The sequence below is a fragment of the Pseudopodoces humilis genome, chromosome 21 (assembly GCF_049639895.1).
Source record: "Pseudopodoces humilis isolate 2021_Gansu_Grassland_sample_001 chromosome 21, ASM4963989v1, whole genome shotgun sequence".
In the NCBI taxonomy this organism is placed as follows: domain Eukaryota; kingdom Metazoa; phylum Chordata; class Aves; order Passeriformes; family Paridae; genus Pseudopodoces; species Pseudopodoces humilis.
Window position 1 is genome coordinate 10,529,249 of NC_142220.1, and position 6,665 is coordinate 10,535,913.

Genomic DNA, 6,665 nt, shown 5'->3' on the forward strand with positions numbered 1-6,665 from the left:
GACCATATTTTGGGCTGTGTCAGTGGCCTGGGGGACTCAGCACCCCCCAGTCAGGCAGATCTCCCCACCGAGCTGAAAAACGCCACAGCTGCCACCACAATTAAAGATGCAGACAGGGAAAGCAGCACACAGTGAGCAGGGAGGGTATTTATAGCTCCTTATGTAAAGCAGATACAATGGAGCCATTTGGAGCTGGAATGGGCTCAGTTCTCCTCCCTCATGGAGCAATCTGCAGATCCCAGCAGATCCCAGCCCACCCCAGGCCTGCTCTGCTGAGAGACACAGCCCGAGGGCTTGGGGACCAAGAAATGAGGAGGTTTGTGGTCTGTGGGAGTTCAGGTACCTGGGAATGATGAGCACCGTCCTGCTCCACACTCCCCTGAGCCCATACAGACCCTTCCTTCATCCTGCCTTTCCTGGAAAAGCATTAATTGCCATTACTCAGGAGCAGCTCAAGACAAGAACTCGACAACTGAGATCTCACAGATTCTCAAACTGATCCATTAACTCCAAAAGGTAGTTCTGAACGGCTTTAAACAAAGTGCAAGCACATGGAAAAGGGGTTATTGCTTCCTGAACATCTCAGCCTATTCCCTTCTGATGTGCTGGTGAATTAGATATTAAATCCACAGATGAGCTAAATGAGTTAATCGTGGCTAATGTCATTACCAGCAGTAGCAGAGGAATCAAAGATGATTAGCCACTTGTCATAAAGTCTTAGCACAGAGGACAGAGAGAATGAATTTGTCCCACTGACCTGCTTTTGGTTTCCATGGGCTTCTGATCGATGTGTGCTGGAAATACAGGAAATAAACAGGGAGAAAAGGAAATTCAAGATGATAAAACAGCTGAAATACGTGGGAAATGTGAGGCTTGGAAGTGATGTTCTAGAAAAGCAGGAAAAGGTGGAGATAGGGAGGCAGAGATCTGCCACCCAACTCTCTCCCAACCTGAATTATCCCATGACTCTGAGGATGTTCCCTGCACTCCCCTTTGGGAATCACTTCCCAGCCAAGACTCTCCAGCAGCCTTGACTCCCTTTGGGCCAGGCTGTCCCAATCCTGGCCACAGACAGCATTTCCATGGATCAATAGGGCTGGAGACCTTGTCCTTCCCCAGCTATGCCTGCTGCCTGCCTTTCCCATCCTTGACACAGCCAATTTCCCAGCAGAGATGGATGGATCCTCCAGCAGCACTGTGTATTTAATATCTGCTATTTATCACCCACCCTGTCACCCCAGTGAAAGAAGTGTGTGCCTGCACAATAAACATGCAAAAATCCCCATTGCATTTGGTTAATCCTGATGGCCATCAATAAACCTCAGGGGCTTGGGAGTGACTTGGGGAGAATTTTAATAAATAAAATATTTACAATATTATTGTTGTTGTTGTTGTTGCTGTTGTTGCTGTTGTTGCTCAGCTTCCCCCCAGCCCTTCCTTAATTTAAAAGTGTGTCAGCCTGCAGCAGCTCTTGTTTTCATAGTGCCAGGCTGCCAGAGCAGGAGGAGCTGTGCTGGTTCCGTCAGTGCTGCTGTCTGGGGCAGGGAATTATCAAAGGGAAATCAGCTGTCGGTGCTCTGACATAGCCCTGTCCCACGAGCTCTGTCCCAGAGCTGCCACTCGCCTCAGAAACAAAGTGGGACCACGGCTGGGCCATCAGCACTGGGCTGCCTTCTCCAGAAAAGCCCCCCAAACCTTGGGACCACAGGATCAAAGGTTGGGAAAGACATCCAGGATCATTGTGTTCAGCCTTTAACCGAATGGCACCGTGTCCCCAAGTGCCACCTCTGCAGTGCCACAGGGCTCCTGGAAGGCACAGCTGGGCCGGGGCTGCAGCCAAAGCAGGGTAAAACCACACCCTGAGCACTCGTGGCTGGGGTTTCCTCCAGAACCAGACCTTGTTAAGCAAGGCTTTGGTGCAGCCCCCAGTGCCAAACCCTCCTGCCCAGGCTGGAGGTGAAGTGTGCTCCCCATCAGCTCCGTGCTCTGGGGCTCTTGGCCCAGCGGTGTCAGCAGGGGAAACAATTCCATCAAATTCCATCCAAACCACGCATTTGGCCAGTGGAACATCGCTGAGTCTTTTTCAGAAATCGAGTGGTAGCACTTCCAAAACAATTTGTGCAAAACCCACTTCTCATTCATAGCCAACTTCCCTAATAAAATCTGGAGGTTCACTGTCACCACATGTCTGGTGGCACTTCTGGAGGCCTTGCTTGGAGCCACCACCACTCAGGAACTGAGGGCAGCGTGTCAGGGGCTCTCTGGCAGCTCTGCCTGACCCCATCCTCTGCCAGTAAACAATCAAGTGTACCCTGACACCGAATCTTGTTAAATTACAGTTTTATATCAATAAATACACTGCCACATCTCTTTTTAGAGTGAGGTGTGACTCCCTCACGACACCACCCCTTCACAAAGCAGACAAGGCCCAACTTGACCCAGACACTTTCTCCACCTCAGCCTAGCCCAGCTGAAACCATTTTCTCCTCATGATTCACCAGCCTGTGCTGCTTTCTCCGTCTCCTCCTCACTGGCACTCCTAGGCCAGCCCTGTTTCTGCCACACAAATACAGTTGGCTTTCTTAAGCAAGTTCCATATTTCATACAGAGACTTCTCAGCACCACTGAGACTATTCCCAACTATCTCTTTAATCATGAGCAATTCACTGGAAAAGCCTAAAATAGTGCTTTTTTTTGCTCCTTATAAGAAGGAGGGGAGCAAGTTTTGTGGAAGGGAAGGATGAGTAATGAGGTTGTGCTCAGGGTGTTTGGACAGGCAGCCCAGAGCTGCTGTGAAATCTCCTGCTCTGGAAACCTTCCTGGGAACTCTCAGCAGTTTTCTTCCTACCTGAGCCATGCACAGATTGCAGAGTGCAAGCAAAGGCGGAACAGGAGTTTATTTGCAAATATAAGCATGAATCACTTTTCCCTAAATGCTCCAATGGCTCTGGGAGCCCTCCCATGTGCTCCTGCCTGAGTTTCCATCTGCAGCGGGAGCAGGAGCAGCTGCTCTGCTGTTCCAGGCAGTCTGGGAGGCAGGAATGGCCTCACTCCCATCCTGATTCCCAGCCTGAGTCCTGCCCACCCAGCTTGGCAGAATCCTTTTGTTTGCCACAGCAGATTTTGCCCCAAACAGCCCTGCCTTGCTCTGTGGGGTCAGGGGCCATCCCCTGACCAGGCACCCACTCTTTCCAAACAAGTCTGTGGACAAAGCTGCATAACCCAGAACTTCTGAGCCTTTTTGAGGGCACAGCTCACAGAGGGATGTGTCAGCAGGCACTGCCTCTCCCTGCCCTGAGGAGGCACCACCCAGGGCAGGGGGCAGGAGAACGGGCTGATCCCAAAGGCGTGGACCCAAGGGTTTGGCTGCACCAAGGAAGTCCCTGACATCTGGACAGGCTGAAATTCCTCTTCACCCTGATCCTGTTCTCTGTTGCACAAGGAAGCTGCAGGAGGACACACGAAGGGCAGGGAGTCTGAGATAACTTTGCATGAGGAAGGAGAAAGAAACCTCTCCAGGGATTACAGTAAATTGCCACCTTCTTTTCCCAAGGGCTCCTATGAAACACTTGAAAAAGTGACCTCATTAATTAATGAGATGGGTTAAGGCTCTCTCCACATACTCTACTTAATTGCAATTCTGTCATTCCCAGTGAATTCTTAAAGCCATATTGATTATTCAAAGCTCTGTCCAATCAATAAAACAATAAACCATGTATACTTAAAAAAGTGATTAAAGAGATAAATACAAGAGACACTTTAAAGCAGCCACATCCTCCTGCAGCCACTTACCCAAGAGCAAGCAATGGTAAATGTGTTTCAATGTCCTCATCTAATTGCAGGGGGGGTGATTGCCTTGTAAATTTATTTTAGTCCCTAATCCATGTACAAAGCAGCTCCAAACAGAAATCATCCCAAACTGTGACGCTGCCAGTTTTCCCTGGGCTGCCTCGTGCCCTGCAGTGCCGATAGTGGTGGCTGAGCGTGGTGGGAGAGCCGTGGCCAGGGAGTGAGGCAGCGTGAGCCTCCTGCCAGGCTGGCAGCGTGGGCAGGGAGCCTGGGGGAGCGGAGAACGGGGAGGGATGAAAGGTCCTCATCACAGAGCAGGCAGCTGTGTCCTACAGCCTGCTCTTGGTTAGGGCCTGCAGCAGCCCCACACCATGGAGAGACCCCACACCATGGAGAGACCCCACACCATGGAGAAACCTCACACCATGGAGAAACCTCACACCTGGAGCAGCCCCACACCCTAAAGCAGCCCCACACCATGGAGAAACCTCACACCTGGAGCAATCCCACACCATGGAGAAACCCCATACCTGAGCAGCCCCACACCATGGAGAAACCCCCACACCTGGAGCAGCCCCACACCTGGAGCAGCCCCATTCATCCCTGGCTGGAGCTACATCCTGCTGGAATCCAAGGGCCAGCAAAGTCCTCATTCCTGACTGGATCTGTTCTGGTCTCAGTATGGTTGATGCTCCTCCAGATTTGCTTCTTCCTGAGCCCAGCCCTGAGCACCCACCACAACCTGCAGGGCTCCTGGAGTCCATCCCCCTCCTGTGCTCCTGGGCCATGGCAGGAAAACCTCGTGTGTGAGGCTGTCCCGGCTGCCCCAGCCTGTCACCCTGCCATGTCCCTGAGATGTGGGTCACGACAATCATCCCCACTCCCACCCTCCTCCAGATCCATCCCCAGATCCAGGGCAGCAGCTGGTGTTGCTGGAATCTGTTCTCATGGGGTTGCTGGTGTGTCTGTGGGACTGGGGCTTGACCTCCCCCTGTCCCAGCCCTGCCCCTGTGCCCACAGGGACACTCCCCATGTGCAGGGCTGGAACCCAGCTCTGGGTTTGAGACTTTTCAGCAAGAAATCCCCAGTTCCCACTTTGGCCCAGCCTTTTTATCCTTTAGAGAAACAAATGATTTGTGTTTGTACAACTTATCATGAATTTGGTACTAAGAGATCCCCAGGGCTTCCAGATAGAAAGAATCCAAGGTAAGGGGTTGAGGCTTGGGGGAGAGGAGGAAAAAGCATTTCTGGGCTTGAGGTGAGTTTTTTATTTTTTCTTTTTCATATTTTTTTATTGAAAACATTGTGATTTAACAAGTACAGTCCTTGTTGAACATAAATAAATAATGTGGAGAACTGGGACATGCGAAGCTCTGTGATTGCATAAATATTCAAGCTGCAAAAGAAATATAAGATTTCAAAGGTGCAAACCTAATTATGGAGCTGTTATCTCTCCCCCTGTAGTAATTCAAACATAAAGAACAGTTCCCTGCAGGCTGCTGGGGACCGCGTCACACGTCTGAAACGCTGAACCTGGAGAATGCAGCATCTTGGCACAGCTCAGGCTCCTCTCACCCCCACCCACAGCCCAAACTGAGGGCACAGCCTGGGCCTGGCCCCAAGTCCCCCACGAGCTGCCTTGGGGCTGGCAGGGCAGGGACACCTCTGGCCTGCTCTCTCTGACGCCCTCCTGCTGCACTTGATGCCACAAGGGACAACGTGATGCTGGTGACAGACTCACCCTGAGGTCCTTTCTGCAGCACCTCTGGGACATTCCCAGGAACTTTGTCTCCTGACACCTCCCCTGCTGGGTTTCTGCCCAGCCTGAGGGTGATGAGCACACCATGCTCCTGCACAGCTCCCACAGCTGGAGATGACTCTGTCCTGGGAAAGCTCCAAGGCCGGGAGATGCCTCAGGTGCCCTTGTTGCTCTGCAGACAAAGGAACCCAAAACTCACAGGGATCACAGAATTCTTCAGGTTGGGAGGGACCTCTGGAGCTCATCCAATGCAAACCCAGGCAGGGCCACCCAGAGCAAGTGACACAGGAACACAGACAGGTGGCATTGGAGTATCACCAGAGAGGAAGACCCCAGGCCTCCCTGGGAAGCTGTTCCAAGGCTCTTCCACCTCCATGGAAAGAAATTCTTCCTCATGTTGAGGTGGAAACTGTTGTGTTTTGGTTTATGGCCATTACTCTGTGCCACTGGCACCACTGAACAGAGCCTGGCCCCATCCTCTGACACTCCCTGGAGATGTCTGTATGGGTTCATGGGATCCCCTGTCAGCCTTCCCTCCTCCAGACTAACCAGGCCCAGATCCTGCAGTCTCTTCTCATCAGAGACAATCTCCAGACCCCAAATATTCTTTGTGGCCCCACTGGACCCTCTCTGGTAGCTCCTTTTCTTTGTTGTCCTGAGGAGCCCAGAACTGGACACAGACACTCATCCAAGTTTTACTGCCAAACCCTTTATCCCAAGATTTCCTCATTGTTGTCTCCACAGCCGTGGGAAAAAAAAAGCAACCAAAAACCACAAGGAAGTCCCTTTACCATGAGACAGCTGGGGGAGGGATGCAGGTCCTGGGAAACCTTGGGATGGGGTTGTTGCTTCAGCAAAGCCAACTGCACTGCAGTGACAGTGCTGGGGAGAGGCTTTTTGGGATTCAGGTTCCCTGCCAGAGGCCTGAGATGGATGCAGCACTCCTGATTTGGGATTTGGGATTCTGCTGCTCCTGCCAGCATCATCCTACAGGGCAACAGCACCATCTACTGCTCCTGGAGCCATGCTGGGCACTGTGCTCCTTCTCCTGCCGATCTCAGCTCTGTCTGTGGCCCTCTCCCTGGAGCTGGGCACTTCCAGCAGCTCCACATCCATG